This window comes from Sabethes cyaneus, chromosome 2 (genome assembly GCF_943734655.1).
Source record: "Sabethes cyaneus chromosome 2, idSabCyanKW18_F2, whole genome shotgun sequence".
NCBI classification, from domain to species: domain Eukaryota; kingdom Metazoa; phylum Arthropoda; class Insecta; order Diptera; family Culicidae; genus Sabethes; species Sabethes cyaneus.
Genome location: NC_071354.1, coordinates 235557450 through 235578843, shown reverse-complemented (window position 1 = coordinate 235578843; position 21394 = coordinate 235557450). Strand labels below are relative to the sequence as shown.

General features: G+C 41.3%; 1 protein-coding gene across 3 annotated transcripts in view; it reads left to right on the top strand.

Annotated features, from left to right (window-relative positions):
• Nucleotides 1-21394, top strand: part of LOC128735044 (uncharacterized) — a 291676-nt gene that overhangs the window by 210503 nt on the left and 59779 nt on the right. For all 3 annotated transcript variants that reach the window (XM_053829511.1, XM_053829510.1, XM_053829512.1), the window contains one exon: nucleotides 8388-8444. The gene's annotated coding sequence lies outside the window, so the exon portion shown is untranslated. The remainder of the gene's footprint in view (nucleotides 1-8387; nucleotides 8445-21394) is intronic.

The following is a 21394-nucleotide window of genomic DNA, read 5'->3' as shown; positions in this document are numbered from 1 at the left end:
TGTTCTTGTTTCTCAAAATTGGATTTGATTTGGACTAATTTGGATCACATTTGCACTGATTTTGCGAAGCTTTGGATTAATTTCGATTGGATTTGGATGAGTTTGATCAGATTTAGAGTAATTTGCAAGAGATTTTAATCAATTTGGATTGATTTGGATTGTGTTTTAAACCATTTCTATTGGATGTAGACAGGATTTGAACGAATTTGATTGGAATTTGGATAATTTTTGATTGAGTTCGGATTAATTTGGTTGGATTTAGACTAAATGGGATTGGATTTGGAAAATTTTTGATTGGGCCTAGACTTTGGGCTGGATTTGGGCTGATTTGGACGGTATTTGGACCGATACATTGGATTTGGACTAATTACTATTAGAATATGATAATTCTAAATTATGTCTAATTCCAAGTCCACTGATCAGCCCAGGCAAGGGCCCGTGCCGTGTCCCACTTCCTCTATAGAAAGTAAAAAAAAATTTCGTGATGTAACTCGGATTTCCAAGCCCAAAATATGCTTTTAAAAGGTCGGTGCCCCACCTTTGGCTTGCCTTGTCTTGACTTGACTGGACAAACCAGTGTAAATTGTTAATTTGTTAAATATTGTGTTCGTTTGTACTATACCGTGTACAAAATTTCAAAACATTCTCATATCTTTCGATTTAAATTGTACGATAATTTTGAGAAACAGTGCCTAGTTCGTCAATTTTAAACAAGCTGATTAATGTTAAAACTCTACGATAATATGTGTATTTCCACAACTATTCGAACGGAACTTCACTAATTTATTACATTTCCCTACATTTTAGGCTATATTACGAATAAAACAAAAATTACTACACCGACCGTTAGCTTCTGACCTAACCGATAAATCCGTTCCATATCTTATAATTATGCAAATTTCGACTGGCCCGCACATCCTTTCTCTTTCGAAAGAATCACGATCGGTTTCGAGTTCAGTCAAATCACGCAGCTAGGTCTGCTTACTGCTGCTGCTTCTACTGCTGCTAGGCTTCGTGAGGATAGGTCATGGCACAAACCCGAAGAAGTGCCGAAATTGGCCACCACCACCGGCAGCAGCAAGCAATGGCATCTAGGTATGTGGGCACCTTAGCAGCGAGCAAAAAACAATCTACGTTAATAGCCGAAAACAGTTAAGCGGCAGGCGGCAGTAACGTGCTGCCAGGCCATCACAGCAGACGCGATCGACTCGTGCATGATTTATAATCACGGTCTTGCTCGCTTGCCGACATTCAAATTACGGGTTTAATGTCCAAAAGCAAAAAAAAAAGAAAAACAAAAAAAAACGAAGGGGGAAATGCAACAAAGACCCCGGCCGACCGGCAGGCGGCGGCGGCAGCGGCGGGAAGCACGGTCGGACCTTAGCTGGCATGACCCTGATGATGATGACGGTGATGGTTGACACGCGAGCTGCGAACAATTCACGCGGATCAACAATGTTGCACGACACCTGAACCGAGGTGAGACGGTCAGGTGAAGAATGCTATAGAAAAGTATGCATCCATTACCTGGCCTACAGGTGAACGGTACGTACACAAGTGCGTTTCAGTAGCACGTAGCGCTCTTGCGGATTTATTTTTTATTTGACCATGAATGACGTTTTTCTGTGTTTATACTATAAAACTTGTTGTAGAAAATGGTATCATTTGAAATGAACCTCATTCTAGGAATTTCCGCTTGCTCGTGAGTTGTTACTTTTGTATGCGAGTGATGCTGTTGAATAATGCTGTCTGCAGAAGGAGATAACATTCGTTTCGCACGAGGAAAGTTTTATTCAACGTAGCAGCGCTTGTTTTTTATAGACATGAAATTGCGACCATAATGAGTAAGAGCAGAATAACAGGAATTAAAAAATATGACACCATGAAGCATTAAAAACTTTCAACTGTACAAAAATAAAACGAAGCAGATTTGAAATTTAGATTGAAATTATAATTACACAACGAAGTTGAAAAAGAATTGAAGAAAAACTTTGAAAAACAGTAGTCTATTATAAGACTATTGTTTTAAAAAGAAATTTTGAAAAATTGAAAATTTTATTTCTTGACGTATCGATTCAACCAGAAAAAAGCAAAGCCTTGTGTAATAAACGTCTTTATGACTTGACTCTTCTTTATGGTTCAGTTGATCTCGAGGTACAATTTTGTTCTCACAAGCGAATCGTCGCATGGTCGAATATTAACTGGGAGAGGCTGATAGGGCCTTAGCACTAGCCCCACAATTGTCCTATACTCCTGTAAAACAGAAGATCAAGTTCCGAAAACGGGATTTGGCCCCAAGTTTTGCTTTGCTTTGCTGGATAGAGATATGGTTTCTACGGCAAAGTTGTAGAAAATGCAAAAGAAAGCAATTTACCTGAAAAATGGAAATTTCAATCTATTTTCTTTCTTCTTAAAACTAGTTTTTCGTAATTAACATTCACCGGAGAGATCAGATCAATTTGTCTTTACTTTCTCTGTACTTTGTCTGAAAAACACTGAGAATTGAGATTATTTGCAAAGCACTGCATAAGCTTGTTAGGCAGTGGAACTCCGTACAATCGGAGTCCGCTGTGATCATCTTAAAACATTATTATATTGTCGGCATAAAATAACCGACAACCAACCAGGTGGCAAAAGAACCGACAGCTCGTTTATGAAGAAAAGTGCAAACAGGCTGTGGTCCGAGGTTTCCCCCCTGCGGAACGTTAGAAATGTTGCAGAAAGAGTCCTCATAGTCGGATCTTATTTTTACATTCAGCTTCGAATTTAGTTTGTATTTACTTGCAGCACGAAAAGGAAACTTTTAGTTTTTTAAACCTTGCTTTCAAGTCCGTCTATAGTCCACTTCATATAATTTGCACTCCTTTGTGCATGTGCTAGCTTAAGGTCACAAGCAATCACGAAAAAAATTGTATCAAGAACAGTTAAATACTTTTGCAGAACACAAGATGCGACGCTAAGTCATTCGACATTAGTGGAAAATACACTTTATTCCAGTTAAGTGGGCACGTTCATTATTTGTTCTTCTAACGTCATGCTTACTTACGAACGACAGATCGAGATTACTATTGTTGGGAGGGATATCGCATCCGCATAGTGGATTAACTTTTATGCAATCACTGTAACTATCATAAAAATACTGGCCTAAGGCAAGAAACTCCGAACTTCAGGTTACATTAAATTATTTAAATTTGATTGCAAATGTAGGGTTTATTTCTGATTCCCGTTGTAGTAAGGAAAGCCACTCCAATTTTCATCATTTCTTAGGTGAATTTAAAGAATACTCCAAAAGCTCTGCTGCTGATTTGACTCAAACACACCTACCCTCCGATCCGTACCCTTTGAATTCACTAAAAAGCGATTAATAAATTACGCAACTGACTTTATATCTTAAATTCGTCGTACCGTTTTAAAATTCGTCCATCAAAAATTCTGCTGAATTTCTGTAAGTTATGCAAGTTTTTCCGGCTGCAGAATAACAACAATGCGTTGCGTGAGTTATTTTCGTTTTATGAATGGCGGAAATTGAAACGAACATTTTCTTCTTCGTCGCACGAAAAAACGTTGGAAATTTGGCTGCTAGGAATTGTTTAATAAAAAAAAAAAAGCATTTAAATAGATCTCAGCTCACTTTTATTGATCGCGTATGAGAGGCAATAAACTGAAATGTTAAGGAATAACTAATTTTGCATTGTGTGTCTTAAAAATCGCTGATATTTTTAATAATTTGTGTTGGATAGGACGGGAATAGGCAATTACGACGAAGCAGCAACATACCCTACATGACTTACAATTGAGCTGGAATTAGACATTAAATGAGACAGTATTTTTGGACTTGAAATTGGCCTTGAAAATAGACTTAACTTTCTCGTTTTAATTGGCTGTAAGTCTATTAATAGTAGAACAGATTTTATAATTTTGCCGAGGTTCTGATCGTGTGTAACTTGTCAAACTCACCTGCACTCAGCCTGACTTTTTTGATCGTTTGGACAATAACAAACATAGGCAGGGCTGCCAATTTCTAACATTTCAAGATTTAAATGTCAAAAAGGTGGGCTACAGTGTGCAACAAACTGTGAAATAAATGTATCACAATTGGAATCAGTGAGCTGTTCCCTAAATTGAGCCTGCTACAATGTTCTAAGCGACTTACCCTTGTAACAAATTCATAATAGATTTAACTTCGGCTTGATTACAACTGTCATTAACACAGTTATTAGTGTATCTCTACAGGTCTTAAATCATCAGTATTTTTTTTCTTTTTGGACGGAATTCACCATTATAAAATGCTAGTTATCTAGCTTCCGTCACGATGACTGGGCCTCGTAGCGGACTTTGTGTTGGAAATTTGGCATCTATCTTATGCTTAGCTAGGCTTATGTCTGTACCGAAAACCAGGTCTCTGACAGGACGTCATAAGAGGCTTATCGGTAACTAAAAACAGGTCCCTGGCAGGACCTTATGCTTTCGTGGCAATGGGTCGTATTCTCAGTCACCTCACTGGTCGACTGCTGGACTGCTCAATTGCTCAACTGGTTGACTAGACTGTTCGACTGGACTGCTCGGTTTGATTGCTCGACTGAACTGTTCGACTGCTCAACTCAACTGCTTGATTATACAGATCGACTTGACTGCTTGACTCAACAGCTCGATTTAATTGGTCGAGTGGACTACTCGACTTAACTACTCGATTCGATTGCTTGACACATTTGCTTGACTTACTACTCAACCCGACTGCTCGACTCAACTGCACGATTGAACCGCTCGACTGGACTGTTCGATTCGACTGCTCGACTGGACTGCTTGGCTGGACAGTGATTTATCTGCTCGACTAGACTGCTCGACTCAACTGTTCGATTCAACGCTCGACTTAACTGCTCGATTCAACTGCTTGATTCCACTGCTCGACTGGACTACTGGACACAACTGCTCGACTCGACCGCTCGAATGAACTGCTTGACTCAACTACTCGATTGGACTATTCGAATCGGCTGCTCGACTCAACTGCTCAACCCGATTGCTCGATTCAACTACTCTACTAGATTACTCGATTTGATTGCTCGACTCAACTGACAGCTCGATTCACCAGCTCGACTCGACTGCTCGACTTAACTGCTCGACTTAGCCACTCAACCCGATTGCTCGACTCAACTGGTTGACTTAACTGTTTGATTCGACAGCTCAACTTAACTGCTCGAATCGACTGCTCGACTGAACCGCTTGACCCGACTGCTCGACTAGACTGCTCAACTCAACTGCTCGATTTGACTACTTGACTCAACTGACTTCTGTTTGATTCGACAGCTCGACTTAACTGCTCGACTGGACTACTCGACTCGACTGCTCGACTCAGCTGCTTAACAGGACTACTCGACTCAACTGCTCGAATAACCCGTTCGACTGGACTACTCGACTCAACTGCTAGACTCGACTGCTCAATTAAACTGCTCGATTTGACTGCTCGAATGAACTGCTCGACTTAACCGCTTGACCCGACTGCTTGACTAAACCATTCGAGTCGACTCAAGTGCTCGACTGGACTACTCGACTTAACTGCTTGTTTAAACTGCTCGATTCGGCCACTCGATTCAACTGCTTGACTCAACTACTCGACCGGACTGCTTGACTGAACAGCTTGATTTTACTGCTCGACTAGACTGCTCGATTTGACTGCTCGACTCGACTGCTCGACCCAACTGCTTGACCAAATTGCTTGATTCGACTGCTCGACTCGCCTGCTCAACTCGACTTTGCTTGTCGCGATATCATATGGTCGGTGTTAAATCAGACCGGACTAAGTCGCAAAATTTTAAAAAATTAGTTAATGATAGCAAACGATCAAGAATTTGAAAAAAACTTTGTTCTGCATTTTCATGGAAAATCATCTGAGGAATCCGACAAGAATGTTAGTTTTTTGCGGCAGTGCTACCAAACACTTTTATTTTCCATCTGAAAACTAAATTTGTATTTTTCTCTCAATGAGTACAATTTGATCTCAAAAACTTCAACACCATCGTGTTCCTCAGACTTTTTTACATAAGAATCACTCAAAACCACGAGGTGTTCCGTCCCGTTCTCGAGATATAGCGTTTTGAAACAAACAATTCCCAATTTCTCATGTAAAACTGTAAACAAAATTATATTTCCTAGCAATAAGCAAATAACAAAAGAAGCAAAATCAATTTGGTTTAATCTAAATCAACATTGCGCTGTTGTGGAAGCACCTAAACAGTAAATAATTTAACAAAAGTTTGTTTTTGAGCGTCTTAGCAGAATACGAAAGTTGAGCGAAAGAAAAGTCAAACCTATTTTCACAATAAAATTCCACTATTAATTTTAATTCAACAGATGCGCTTTTCACCTCCTACTTGAAGGCTTCATAAATGTCTGTTTTCGAACTGTTTTGTAGTTTAAATTTTTCTTTCATTCAAGAATATAATATAGTTTTTCCTAACAGTGATGCCAACTTTACAGTTTTCACTAGTATTGGAACATTATAAATCCATATCAATATTTTATATCAGTATTAACAGTATTAATATATTTTTATTTCTTCAAATAATTATTTCCTTGTGCCTTTTCTGCTTATTTTTTTGATACTTTATATGTAGTCCCTGAATTTGATTCGGAAACCGTTTTCATTATAACAGAATTGGTACTAACAGGAATTGTGGTATACATAGATCGGATACCAGGAATAGATGCTGCTGACAGGAAGCGATCCTTCAATATTTCCTTTTCTTCGCAACTCCGGCGAAGAACTAATTTATTTCATATGGATTATATAGAAACCTAAACAATGATATATACTGCTCATTTCGTCAATACAATACAGATTTTCGATAAAAGCAATTAGGCTTTTATTTATTTTTGAATTTTGCTTTGCGCAAGTGAATGGTATTGTTGCACAGTTGACATTGTGTCACCTCTGCTACTTGCCACCTCACATGGTTGAAGGCATGAGAAACTAGGAATTGTTTGTTTGACTTTTCGTTCACTCAATGTTCGTATTCTGCTAAGACGCTCAAAAACAAACTTTAGTTGTATTTATACTGTTTATGTGCTTTCAGAACAGCGCAATGTTGCTTTAGATCAAACCAGAATAATTTTGCTTTGTTTTGTTATTTGCTTATTGCTAGGAAATTTTATTTTGTTTATGATTTTACTTGAAAAATTGGAAATTGTTTGTTTCAAGACGCTATATCTCGAGAACGGGACGGAACACCTCGTGGTTTTGAGTGATTCTTATGTAAAAAAAATCTGAGGAACACGATGGTGCTGAAATTTTTGAGATCAAATTGTACTCATTGAGAGAAAAATACAAATTTAGTTTTCGGATGGAAAATAAAAGTATTTGGCAGCACTACCGCAGAAAACTAATATTCTTGTCGGATTCCTCAGATGATTTCCCATGAAAATGTAGAACAAAGTTTTTCTCTAAATTGAATATTTACGGAGATATAAAGAAAAGAAAATAAGCTAATTTGACGAAAATGATGCTTTTTCTAATAAAAGGGGGGGGTGTCCCAAAAATCGAGCGAAAGTCCAATCGGAACCAAACTTGGGATTTTTGCTTCTTGACCCAAAACGAACAATCTGGGCTTGTTTGGTGAAAATTCGAGAAGGTCGATTACAAGTTTGTACCTTTTCTCGGTCACTTGACGTGGAATGACCCTTATATTGACTTATGTTGACTTGATTGGTTGTGGCCGCCTCACGGTATTTGTTCTACGCTCATCGAAGGACCTCAATTGATGTTTTCTTGCGCATCACGGAGTCATTTTCGCCAGTCATCTGAAGAAATCTGCTAAGGAAGGTCATATTAAAAATTCTGCCATGACTGAAGGAAGTGAAAAAATTTAAACCAGACTTCGGAGGAATGTGGGAGGTAGCCGTAAAATCTGTTAAAATTTGCATTTGGGAAAAACATACTATGGTTAGGAAAAATTTTAGAGATCATCGTTCGTTCAGGTGGAGGTTGTTTCCATTTTAGATCACATCGTTCACCTGGTCCAGGCGCACTTTCTGATACAAGAAATGTTAACAGCAATTCTCGAGCTAGGTCTATCAGAAATTCCAGACAATAGGCTAAGTAAATAGTTAAGAAAACAGCAGTTTTCTCGATCCTTTTGAAAACGCTGGACCACTGGTTACCTATTGGATCTGCAGTAAATTAACGTTCTGGAAGGAAAAACCAGTAAAATTTAATTTTAGTGTTAAAATATAAATCGTTAAAATCGCCCATCATGATCATGACCATCAATCATAGGTTTTCAAAACGCCACTTTCTATCCAACGCCACGTACAACATCAAACTGATATTAAAGCTGATAGTCAAAATGTAACACCCGTTTCATTTTCTCTTCTTTTTTTTTGTTTCTTTTCAGGAAAAGTACTTATTAGACGAAACCTTCCCCCGAAACAAGCAAAACAACAACTCTCGGGTATGTAAACAATGTTTTCGAGCCGATAACTTTTGCTGGCACCATTTTTTCCTCCTCGCGTTTTTTTTTTGTTTGCGGCACAGAAAAAAAACTTTTCCCGATTTTCAGCGGCGGTCTTCGCTCGCAAGCTCGCAAGTTATTCAACAACAACAAAAAATAATTCCCACGCGTTAATCATCCCAAGATAAACAGGCTTACATTATTATTTTAGCATACCTTAGACTGCCAGTTTTCGTCAAGTTCGCTGCTGCTGCTGCTGCTGCTGCAAACCCTGTGCAGCTCAATGGTTTTTGTTTCCCAAATTTTTTATGCTTTGACGGAAATAAATACAATTTTTTTGTTTTGCCTAACATAGCGTAAACACGGAACGATTTTTGAAAACAAAATCCCTCCATTCTCCAGCTGGTTCAAGCCGGCAGAGGGTTAACTTTTCCCCGAACACGTGAATTATGTTTGCTAGATAGCGGCAGCACGTAAGGCGGCCGAACTTTTCGATGCATATTAGGTCGGGAGTGAATAAATATATACACATTCTATCATCGCCGTCAGACGCGCTGTTTCGAGGGCGCTGACGAAACAAGATAATAACAAGTCGGGATCAAAACAACAAAACAAGGCGCGTTCCAGCAGCTCAAGTGGGGAATCGCCTCCCGATTAGCGTTTAGCTTTCATCGTAAAGCCGCGTGATGGGGTAGGCTCGTTTATCTTTTTTCGACGATTAAGACGTACGCGGCCTTAAAATTGCGTTTCCGTACTGGAGCAGGCAACAATTACCGGCTGTAGGTGAATGAAGTATTACAAAGAATTAGAAAGTGCTTGACCCGAAAATGGTGAAAAAAAAGATTGACGAGCCTGGAGCCCATTACTGTAGAAGGTTGCTACTTCCTAGAAGCAGAAACAATGAATCGTTTCTATCCTAACGAGATCAAAACTAGGCAAACTTAGGCAGCCATAAAATGTATCATTTTATTTAACGGGATGAAATCAATTTACCCACTTTCATCGGCCATGCCACCCACCAGCAAAACTGCACCGTCGTCGTCGTCGTCGATGAAAATGTCATGCTAACCCACTTCTTCGGCGGTGAGCCAATCAAGGGCTTTTAATTTGATACCTTCTTTATCTGCCCTAACTACGCCAATAAATCATTTCAACATCGAGCAAATTAACCACTAAATCCAGCCAACTATCGCAGTCCCATCCCTTGTTCAACATAATTTTTTTATCGCTGCCCATCGCTGCATCGCATCGTCCGGAGTTGTAAACCTTGAAAATATCGCCCTGAAGCAATCATCCGGGTATTGCAGCGACGGCAACAGCAGCAACAGCAGCAGCAATGCTGCAAGTCTGAAAATAAAATAAAAACTAACAACTCAAATAGTGGCACGACGACGACGACGACGACGGTCTCTGCCGTTGTCTTTTCCACATCCATCGGATGAAAGCCCACGATCAACCTGGCCAATCCCCGACGATGCACTTGTGGCGGCAATTCATCCGCGAGCGGCAATCATGATTTGCATTTATACTCCCGCCCTCGGTTGTAACCGGCATGAATTAAACATCTCCCTTTTCCTACACTCCGCCGTCGGTCCCGGAGCCGGACTGGCTGGACTGCAGCATAGCCCAAAGCCTTGAACCGATAAATTAGGAGCCAATCATCGCCCGCGCATAGACGGAACTTTGGAAAGTAAACAGATCGGCTATTAAAAGTTAGCTCCTCCTAGCCGGTTCCAGCGAGAAGTCTGAACTGTTCCAAAGGGGAACGTCGCAGTTTTTGTTTGTTCCAGTAAAGATTGTTATTGAAAAGCACCAATTATTTTGTCCATTACTGGCAAGTATCAGGTGCAAAATATTTCTATTCTATCATTGATTGGATGCAAAGGCGGCGTATTGCATTAAACTGATCATAAAACTAGTTAGTTTAAAACTTTTTCTGTCCAACCCCATTTAGCTAGTCTGGCTAAAATTGGTCATTTCTTTGTTGTAACAAATTGCTAACCGTTATTCACGGTCAGCAATTACCGTTATCGGAAGTTTCCATTCATTGGTTTATGTATTCAATATTTTGCCACGATATGCCGTGTCTAATCAATCGGCAAAAGGTTCGCAACAACAAAAAACGAATACGAATACGAAAGAGGTCAATCTTGAAAGAATTTGCCGCTCTCTTTATGATGCTGCTACTTGCTTGCACTTGTCGCTTGCGACAAAATAAAACTTCAAATTGGTTGTAACCCTAAGTGCCGACAGCTTTAAACTAACGCTTTAAAGTGAAGCAATGAGCATAACTTGACACCAGGTTCTTTTGTTCAATCGGAAACTAGTCTTGCTAGTCTTTTATAAATTGCCTGGCATTAAAATCGTTTCGGATACTTTGAGTCCTTTAGTAAAACGTGTGAACGAAATAGATTTTAATGCCGAACATAAAATGGGCATAAAATATATTCCTGAGACGTGCAATGTTCATGTTAAAAGACACTAAAATGCTAAAGCTACAGAAAATTATTTACAATTGAACAAAAAATTGACATTTTTCCCACAGAATCGGTTAAAATCCAAAACCTTCAAAGCAAAGCTTTAAGCTTAAACATTTTTCTAAGATTTGACCCTTTTTTATCGATAGACTTCGCAGCCGGTTTCTAGAGTACAGGATAATTACGGGGCTAGGCAAAAATCAATAACTAATTTTTCGCTTAAAGCAGTGTGCATAGAGTCTTTTTCTTTGTAATTTTGAGCATATTTGCTTTGTAATAATATTAAAGAGATTAGCACTATTAAAATGTTCACCAATTTTTGTCAATAACATCCAGTATAATGAAATCCAAGTTTGCTTCAAAAAAAGTCGGAGGCCAGGTGGCCTTACCTGTGCATCGACTTCATAAGAAAATAGCCGAAAATTCGAGTTAATCCCGGTGACTGACTGTCCCAAAAACTTCGTATCCCAAGTTATTCAAAAGACCAGAAACTGAGTCGTTAACTATATTATTAATTTACAAACAGAAGGAGATCTCAACCTTCGAATTAGGAGTTAAAATTGAAAATTCCATTTGAGATTAGTCATTGGAATTGGAATCAAATGGAACTTAAAAGTAGACTCCAAACAAACCAAACCTGAAATAAGACCGGAAATCGGACAGTAAACTTTTAATTCTCCTTTAAACTGAGCTTGAAATTGGTTTGAAATTAGAATAAGAATTGGACTAGAAATCGGACACTGAATTCTTAAAATGGGACACTGGGACTTAAAATTGGACACGAAATTGGACTTGAAATATGGCGTTTAATTTTATTTAAATTGAATTAGAACTCGGGGATGAAATTGGATTAACTACAAATCCACATTTGACATTTTACTTGTATTGGAGTTGAAATCAGACTTGCAATTGGACTTGAAATTGAACTTGAATTTTCGAATTTTTAGTTGGAATTAGTTTTATAAAAAGAACACTAAATTGAAATTGAATTTGAAATTGGGCTTAAAATTGGAATTTAAATTGAAGTTGATGCGAAACATTCAACTGGAAATGAAATGGGACATAAAATAGGACTTGAAATAGGCCATGAAATTGGACTTGAAACAAGACTTGAAATAGGATTCCCAAGTCACGTCGCAACGAATCATTTTGTTTTACTTTTGATTTATATTAAACGACTAACAATTTAGATACCGTGACCGCTCCAAATTCTGCGCAGCTCCTAATTCTGCGCATTTTTCTTTATATAAGTATTTTTTAACATTGTGCATAACTATGATCATTGCGTTATTTTTTTATAAATGTCTGTTGAATATTACGCCATTATTCACAAACGGGCCTTAATATTTGAGAGCGAAATAATTTAACGTGAAACTGAAAGTATTTTATATGACAGAAAACATCGTCATTAGCACCAATGCTAAGATTGTCCTTCTAGAAAATTAACAAATTTATGATCTAAATTCTTTGCAATGATCAAATTACCCAGCATAATTAGAAAGAATAATCAGTTTTAGTCATGTTTTAGACAAAAAGAGTGATTGCATGCATTGCTTTCCTTAGAAAAATGCGATGCAATAATGCGCAGATTTAGGCACAGATTTTTTATTCATGTTCCAAATTCTGCGCAGTAATGTATCTTACGAAGAAATCGCGAAGGATACGCAACCTCTCCCAAATGGCTGAGGTATAGAGGCATGAAAATTATTCTACTTTAACTCATGGGGCTGTTAGAGAGTGGGGAAGTAGATTCTACATGAAAACAGAATTTTTAGTATTAGTTTACAGTGTAATGTTCAGTATGCAGAAACCCCGAATCAATTCGCCCTTCACGTTATCGAGAATACAATGTTTAAAATGAGGCAATCAAAATGATAACAATATTCCTTTGCCACCCGGACAGCACAAGAAGACCGGATCATGGATTTAACTATGGTAATGGCTAATGCCGAATTTTTTAGTGTGCTTTCAGCGTATAAAGACATAAACAGCATGTCAGGAGTATTTATTTTCACTTTTTGGGTGCGCAGAATAAGGAGCAAACATGCGCAGAATTAGGAACATGGGCAAAAAAGTGCGCAGAATTAGGCACCGTGGATAAGTTTACAAAACGAAAAATATACTCAATTGTTGGTCGACTTATAATTCCCATATTTTTTACCAGATATTATAGACCGTAGCACTACACGGTGAGGCTATCCACGTTGTTAATTTAAATCTAGAATACTTAGAATAGCGGAAGAATCTTAAAAATGTCTTAACTGCCCAGAATATGGTACGTTCACGGTACCTAAACCCAATTTTTTCATTTCCGATTTTGATTCTACACACATTACATTATTTTTGTTATGATCCGACCACGGGAAGTAGGGCAAAGACATCTATCGACTTTTACCAAATTTATACCAACAAAATAAAAAAAAAGTTTGTTCTAAACATTCCAAAACGTTGATAAATTTCCGAGAAAAACGACTATTGAACCAACTACCGTACGTGATCAAACTCTGTTTTTTGTGCAATCTCAACAAGTCTCACTTACAAAATACAAGGCGATAAGATCAACTGAAGTTTTTGGAACGTCTTAGGAGAATACAAAACCTGAAATTAGATAAAAAAAGAAAACTTTTCCTTTGTCACAAATAAATATAAAGGGTAGAATTTAATTGGAATTTTTTTTCTTTATTAGTTGATTTCAGGTAAGATCAAGCTAGTTTGGAAGTAGCACGTTATACGCACTTTTGTACGACTTTTTGAAAAGACTGTTTCCAAAATCTCAAAATGAATTTACGGAATCGTGCTTTTGTTGTCCCGGGAACGGCTTTCGGAAATTACGAGGAAAGAGACCAATCTCTGATTTTAACAAAAATTAGTCATGCGGCATATCAAATTTTGCAGAATTTTACGGACATGTCAGTAGACTACAATTGAATTCACCAAAATGAATATAACCACCTACAACAGATCCCGAAAGCCCAAAAATAGGTTAACGCAGATGTACAAGACGTATCAGTGAGGGTACCTAAAGCATTAACCAGGCTTGTTATAATCACCGCTCGAAGCGACACGGTCCCTACGGAATCACGTATGCACCTGAGAATGAAAGAACCCGAACGCTTTGTGCTTCGGCTCGACACCACTGACACGGTGCCAAAGAGCCTTGCATTATTTCGCTCTTCGTTAGCTGTTAGAAAACCAGGACTCGATACTTAGGTTCCCCGTATTCGGGATTCTTACTCTACGTTGGATAGGTGTACTACTTTGGTAATAGGTGTGCGTGTGACACGCCAACAACTTAATTGCTAGTGCTCTGGAACGGTGTCGCGCAGTGCGCTCCGAACACATATAACATCTCACCTCACAAAAGAAATTGGTACCGAGGGGCGCTGACAATATTCGTTTCAGTAGTGAAGTGAGTCGGCTAAATGCACCCAAACCAAGAGTGTATTAGGTGTTAACACTGCTGAAGGATCAGAACATTTTAACTCGGCTCGCAGTGCGGTGCGTGCTGTCACAAATCTGATAAGCTGTTTTGGTTTGGGTTAGGCCAAATGTCATTTGGCAGCCAAACAAGTGCACAAATGCACATAATTCTCACGTCAAATTTATATGAAAAGTTATATGTCAATTTTTTATTCAACTTTTCTTGTACTATTCACTTAAAATTAAGATAGATCGCATCCGCACTAGTCAGTTTACATGAGAATCAGATAACTGTTACTATAAGGCAAAGCAAAGCCCACGTGCTGTCAGGATCAGCATCTTTGGCTCGAGCAGCACGTTCCTCACAATCGTGTGGAAGATTTGTGCTTTGCCCGTGTCATCATTTACCTGATGAGGACAGGAAGGAAAACAGAGGGAATAGGAGGGAGTCGATAAGGAAATCTCGACAGCATAAACACTTATCAATGAAGCTTTTCGATTGACGACAAACTTCAAGGTTTTTCTAATAACGTTAATGTTTACATGAAAACGAAGATCGAATCTTTTGTTTTATTCAACATTGATAAAGGTTCTGGACGAAAAACTGACTTTTCTGTTTCTAATCTTCTTAGTTCATCAGCTCATGCATTTCCGGTTATATCAGAATGGAACCCAGGAACCCAAACTAGATGAACGACATTCAGGATGCTTAGTTCTTCTAATTGAGCGTGGCAGTCGATGACTGCTTTAGATTTAGAATTGGTCGCACAAAGTGCTTTTATAGCGGCCTGACTATATGAACAGAAGTAGATAATCTTGCCTATCAATTCAACTGAGCTCCGCACATAATTGCAAAGATTTCAACTTGAAAACCGGTGAGGTAACTACCCAACGAAGAGGATTCCTCCAATTCCAGCTCACGGCAGTATACACCAGCACCCGCGCGACCTTCGTGCAAGAAACCATCGGTATAACAGACCACATAGTCGGAAATTTTCCTTTCCATGTAGCCGGACAACCACTTCTCTCTAGGAGGAAAGTTACTTGAGAAAGTCCTATACGAAAAAGTACACATAAGCGTTACATCGCTAGGAGCAAGAACAAACTTGTCCTCAGCAACAATTTGCGACCACAATCGAGTATGACCTGTGGAACCGTTCACAGATTGCCACAGGCCAATCACGTGTAGTTGATAAGCACATATCAGTGCCTCTGGTTTCAGGTGGTAGGGCTTAGCTATGTCTGGACAGTCACAATTTCACCCCTTTGCCACCATACCAGACAATCACACGTCAGTATTGGTCTGACAACGACCGAATACTACCAGACAATTTGAGTTTAAGTCCCCAAGAGTTGCCAATTGGTCGTCTACATTGCCTGAAAGCAATGCATGTTTTCTTAATTCGGAAATCAATATTTGTGGACCAGTAAAGCTTGGAGTTGAGAATCAACCCCGCTTACTTCACCTCGTTCACAACGTCGACATCCAAATCTTAGAAGCGCAGATGATAGATGATAATGTTTTGATAATGTTCCATAAAAGAGGCAAGAGAACGCCACCTTGTGGACATCCACTAAAACTTTGCATCCAAATGCTTGCCGTAACGACGAAAAAAGCAATCGGTTACCAAGCATTTGTTCTATTATTGAAGGCACATTATGATGACGAGTAGCCTCCAAAATGGAAGCGAAAGATACGTTATCAAACGCGTCTTCAAAATCCAAAAAAGTTCCTAAGCAAGATTCCTTTCGTGAAAAAGTAACCTCAATTTTGTTCACCACATCATTTAATAAAGTGGTTGTAGACTTGTCACTTGAACGTGCACGGATTAGATAATCCGTTCGCGAGAGGCGGAATCCAGAGATCTCCGCCGATGGATACCAGTGGAAGCACCAGCGTAAGCGGAAAAGGAAGCGGTACACCTGTCGCTCTAGCTGCATCTACGCCGGACGCAGCGATGACCAGTCTGTCGCTAATAAAAGCAGCAAATCCGTTCGTGGGAGGAGGCAGCGCTAGTGTTGGTGGCAAAGGCAGCGGTATCCCTACCACGCCGGACACAGCGATGAACGACCCAGCGCTAATCAGGGCGATGGGAAAGAATAGAGACGCACTACCTAAAGTGGTAGCAGCGTCACAGCAGCTCGATATAATCATCGCGTTCACGTCAGGTCGCGGTAATTTCTCCAAGGACCTGAAGCTAATGCTTCGGAGAACCTTGTGTGCGGCGACCAAAACGCACAACGACCTCGTGGCGCGTGCTGGAAAGGTGAAGAAGGGGACCGTGATGGCGTCGAAGTCAGCACAGACGGATGCCTGCCCGTTGACAGGGTGTCGCAACGCGGCTGAGAAAGCTACGGAGAGCACTACCAACAGCGGTAAGGCGTCCGCCAAGCGTCTGAGACAGTCCCCGGGGGATAGCACCCCTAGTGGACCAAAAAAAAGCCTGATCGGTAAAAGCCCCCAGGCGAGCGGGTTGGTGGAGCCAATCGATCAACCTGCGGGAAGCACCAAGACGGGTGGCCCGTGGATCGAAGTTAAGGCCAAGAAGAGAAAAAGGAAGCTCCACCTAAACCGACAAGGAAGCAAGCGAAGAAGGGCGACACTCTAATCCCGAAAACTGACGAATCGAAATACTCGGAGGGTTTGAAGGCCAGGAGAGGAGATGCCCTGCTCAGGGATCCGGGCGCGGAGGTGTGGAGCATCTGCCGCTCTCGCACTAGCGAAATGATACTCGAGTTAAAGAAGGGCACCACCAAGAAGAGTTCCGCATACAAGTCGGTTGCGGAAGGAGTGCTCGGGGAGGGAGTGCAGGTACGTGCTCTCACACCAGAAATGACTCTCCAGCTTAAAAACCTGGATGAGATCACCGATGTGTACGAGGTCGTACAGGCTCTCAAAGAGCAAAGTAGAGTGGTGGTAGCAACCGAGGAGGTTCACCTGCGTAGCGGTCCTGTCCAAACCCAGGTAGCCACCATACAACTCTCGCTGGCGGACGGACACGAAGCTGCTAGGCTAGAAGTGTGGTGGTCGGTATGCCCACTGAGCGTGCTCAAGCAGTCGGAGGCTTGCTTTCGGTACTTCGAGCACGGGCATAAGGCCTGGAACTGCAAGGGGCTAGATAGGAGTCAATTGTGCAGGAGATATGGCAGTTCTGGCCATAAAGCAAGGGACCGCGCGGAGCCGCCCAAGCGCTTGATCTGTACCGGCCAACGGGACGCAAAGCACGTAACGGGAGGTCCTAGGTGCCCGGCTGGTGTGCCGGCGACCAAGCAGTTTTTGAGTCGCAACAGACATTGCCATCATCTCGGACCCATATTGCGTCCCTGCCGGAAACGGCCACAGGCGGCTATATGGACGACAAGCAGGTTCCCGGTTCAAGAGGTTGTGTCAACCGCAGACGAAGGATTTGCGGTTGCCAAAGTGGGTGGAGTGTTCTACTGCAGCTGTTATGCTCCACCGAGATGGTCTATCGAGCAGTTTACGTGGATGGTAGACCGAGTATCAGTTGTGCTGACTGGTCTAAGGCCGGTGGTTGTGGCGGGCGACTTTAACGCTTGGGCGGTAGAGTGGCGAAGTCGTCGCACGAACCATAGGGGTCGGATTCTGCTTGGGGCTCTGGCAAAGCTTAACGTAGATCTGGCCAACGTCGGCACCATAAGTACCTTCAGTAGGAATGGTGCGGAGTCTATCGTCAACGTGACATTCGGCAGTTCTGGTCTGATAGGAGACTGAAGGGTAGACAATGGCTACACTCACAGTGACCATCAGGTGGTCCGCTATGGTATCGGTCAGATAACAAGGCGACAGGTGGCGGGAAGGGCCGACACTCCAACCGCCCGTGGATGGAAGACATCATAGTTCGATCCCGAAGTGTTTGTGGAAGCGATCCGGAAAGCTGGTCATTTGGTTGAGGTACTGTCGCGAGCGTGTGACGCCACCATGCCTAGCAAAGGCCGACCTAGGTATGGAAGGTCACCGGCTTACTGGTGGACAGATAAAATTGTGGAACGTACCGCGGAGCGTACCTTCGTGCGAGGAGAATTATGCAAAGAGCTCGTTCGGACGAAGGCAGGGCTGAATGTCGAGTAGCACTGGTTTCTGCACGCGCAGCGCTTAAGAATGGGATAAAAGCTAGCAAGCGAGCCTGCTTTGAAAGGTTATGAGCTAGTACCAATACGAACCCGTGGGGTGATGCCTTAGGGTCGTAATGGCAAAGACCAAGGGCGTAATGGCACCCGCGGAGCAAACGCCAGAGAGGCAGGAGCGGATCATTGAGGGCCTCTTTCCTCGCCACGAGCTAAGGCCCTGACCTCGGGGCACTGAGTCGTCCCACGGCCGACGTTCCAGTATCTCAGACCATAGCGTAAGATGGTCGGCCTCCATGCCGAACATCCAAAGTAACGTGGGCGACGGCGGTTAAGAGGTCGGGGAGGAAGCGACGGTTACGAACGAGGAACTCATTGAGATCGCTAAATCCCTAAAGGTGAGCAAGGCACCGGGGCCAGACGGAATCCCGTCGGAATTTGGCCATTAAAGCGGCTATTTTGGAGGCTCCCGAATTATTTGGAGCAGTAATGAGTAGATGCCTGGAAGATGGCCACTTCCCGGAGTCCGCTATTGCGCAGTTGTCACGCTCGACGTGAGAAATGCGTTTAATAGCGCTAGTTGGGACTCCATAGCAAACTCGCTTCGGAAAGTCCAAGTGCCGGCGTCGCTGTACAGGATTCTGGAAAATTATTTCCAGAATCGTGTGCTATGCTACAACACGGAGGACCGTGGGGTTCCGCAAGGTTCCATACTGGGCCCGGTGTTGTGGAACGTCATGTTCCCGGTAGGGGTGCTGCTTGTCGGCTTTGCAGACGACGTCACCTTGGAAGTCTACGGTGAATCTATCGGAGTGGTTGCATTGACAGCCACTCACTTTATAAGTATTGTTGAAGATTGGATGCGCTCCAGGAAACTGGAGCTAGCGCATCACAAAACGGAGGTTATCATGGTGAACAACCGCAAGTCGGTGCAGCAAGCAAAGATCAGCGTCGGGGTCTGCACTATTGCGTCAACGCGGCCCCTAAAACTCCTGGGAGTCATGGTCGACGATAAGCTCAAGTTCGGGAGCCACGTCGACTATGCCTGCAAGAGGGCTTCCACAGCTATTTTGGCATTGTCTCGTATGATGTCTAATAGCTCTGCGGTATATGGCAGCAAGCGAAGGCTATTAGCCAATGTGGTCCAGTCCATACTCAGGTATGGCGGGCCGGTGTGGTCATCGGCGTTAGGAACCAAATGCTGGCTAGGTAAGCTGGAAAGTATCTATCGTCTCATGTGCTCGAGAGTGGCGAGTGCGTATCGCACAGTTTCACATGACGCAATCTGCGTCTTAGCGGGTATGATGCCTATTGGCATCATCATCATCAGATATTGGTGTCTTCCTACATGCTGATAGAGACTCCTAAAGTCGAGGTAACGGTCAAAAGGCCTTAGGGATGATTTGTTAATCATAGAATTTTATACAACATACATATGCATGCTTAACAAATGATGCGCACACCATGTACTCGTAGCAAAAAAAAATCAGAGGGGTTGTGTACAAGACACGGCCGCATATATAGGTGACGCAGGACTACGAAGTCTCTTTGTAGCGATAGTAGCATGTATTCATGCTTGTAATCATTCGATTCTTCATGTATACATGCTATATGCAACATATATACATGCTACATACGTTGCATGTAACATTTATCAAAGTAGTAACATTGCATACGTTCAATTCTCAAAATATTGTGCATTTGAAAACAATTTAACAAAATCAAGAACACAAACTATTGCTTTCCTGCTACCTTACTGAAATTAAGGATCGTTTTTATTACCCATGGTTCCCCACGTTGAAGGGATTTTACCTATTCAATCCTATTTTATCAACAGCACATCTTTTCACTACACTTGTAATGAAACGGCAAGCATGCGTATTCATTCGCGTTGACGAACGTAAGCTGCTGCCACCTCCAAAAGTTTACTGTAGGGGTGAAGCGGAATAGGGATTTCTTAAAGAGCGCAAGAGATCGAAATATTTTGGCAGATTTTCTCCCACACGTACATACGGGCATTTCTATGAGTGTGCAAGAGATCGTCTAATGCCGTCAACGCGAATACAGTCGTATTATAATTATAACCAAACACTACAGCTGTAGCACGTTTTTCCAACACAGATATCAAATTCGCCTAGTTTTAATCGTCTCGCAGTAAAGAATTTGCGATCTGTTGTGACAACTAGCTTGTGTCGTTTTTTTCTGGCACACTTCCCTAACACGGACATCAAATTGGACTAGGTTTATTCGCGTTCGTAAGAAATCTGTTGGCACGAGGGGTTTTTGTCACTCTTTCTGACGTACTTTCCAAGCAAGGACATCAAAATGGTCTAGGTTTAACCGCGGTGTTAAGAAATCTTGTTGGAATGAGGATACTTTGTCACTTGTTTTGGCTTACTTCCCAAGCACAGATATCAAATTGGTATAGGGTTAGATCATCGCAAAGAATCTTCCAACTAATCACGAAACGAGAATTCTGGTAAAACATAGGTTCATTATTTTCAATTTTTCAATAGTTCAACATCAAAAATTCATACTTTTCCTCATTTGGGCCAATTCTTAGAAGATTTTCCAATCGATTGGTGTAAGAATATTGAAAATCGATCGGAAAACCGCTGAGCTATTAGCGCTCAAAATCTTTCATTTTTCGTGACGCTCGCATTTTTCGATTTTTTGGAATGACACCCTATCTCAAAACTTGCCGTAAGACGTAGTCCTACGTCAAAAAGATTAAGTGTGGAACTTTGGAAAAATCCGAACAGTATAATAAAATAAAAAATAAGAATAGCAAAACACAGCACATCGGTAGAATTGAATTAATAAACTATTATTACAAAATTGTCAAAATATTTCAATAAAAAATTTCAAATTGCAAACATTGAATCTAAACTAAGGATACTTTACGACATGACCTCGAGGCAACTTTTGCCTTTTAATTGTCATGAATTGTAAATACAATACATTACC